Source organism: Arvicanthis niloticus (genome assembly GCF_011762505.2).
Source record: "Arvicanthis niloticus isolate mArvNil1 chromosome Y unlocalized genomic scaffold, mArvNil1.pat.X SUPER_Y_unloc_28, whole genome shotgun sequence".
Taxonomy (NCBI): domain Eukaryota; kingdom Metazoa; phylum Chordata; class Mammalia; order Rodentia; family Muridae; genus Arvicanthis; species Arvicanthis niloticus.
The window spans coordinates 55,166-56,168 of NW_023045019.1; positions in this window are offsets into that span (position 1 = coordinate 55,166).

A 1,003-nucleotide genomic window follows, 5' to 3' on the forward strand; every position below is an offset into this window, starting at 1 on the left:
TGTGTAGAGCTGTGGTCTTTTGTTATGGTGTCCATATGCATTTAAAAAAAGCTTCTAGCCGAAAATGTAATTAAAATGGTATTAAAGCAAAAAGGAGGAGGGGGGATGGGATATCGGAGATCTAGCAAAGGGAAATGGGGAAAGGGGATGGCATATGAAATGTAAATAAATACAATATACAATTAAAAAAGGAGAAAAAAATATGTTTTAAAGATTCTCATAAATCTTACCAAAGCCAATTTGACTTTCATAGTGTATGTAAGGCTTCACATAATAATCTTTGATATAAAATTACAGAAATCTATGTGAATATTGTATTTATGAACCATAATGCAGTGATAGCCTAACTTGTAGCTAGAAGAATTTGACTTTGTGCCTCTTTGGATCTAACAATGACTTAACTGGCTTACTAGTTAGTCCCTAAGCCTGAAGCTTGAGACAAGTCAGCATTTAGTAATCATGGTGTTGTATGGCACAGTGTTGCCTTACGAATGCCAGTGTTTTCTGTCCTCTGCCCTCCTCTTCCCTTCTCTGCCTTCCTGGCTCTGCTCTTATCTGTCTGCCTCTACCAAGTCTGCAGGCCTCACGCCTCTCCCTTCTCCCAATAAACCTCTTTATACCTGACCTCTTGCATGTAGTAGTTTCTCGAGAGCGCATCTTGGCGTGGGGCTGCAGTAATACCCCCTTGCTGTATTATATTTCAGCCTCATGTATTAACTTTGTTATCACAATAATCAGCCCCTTATGATGTGTTCTTTTAATGAACTTCTTGGGGGATGCATTTCATTTTGTTTTATTTTGTTTTGTTTTGTTTTGTTGTTTTTCAAAACAGGAATTCTCTATGTAGCCCTGCTGTCCTGGAACTCACTCTGTAGACCAGGTTGGCCTCGAACTCAGAAATCTAACTGCCTCTGCCTCCCAAGTGCTGGGATTAAAAGTGTGTGCCATCAATTATTGATCATTATTGGTTATCAATTAGTATAGATAATTATTGATTACTGTT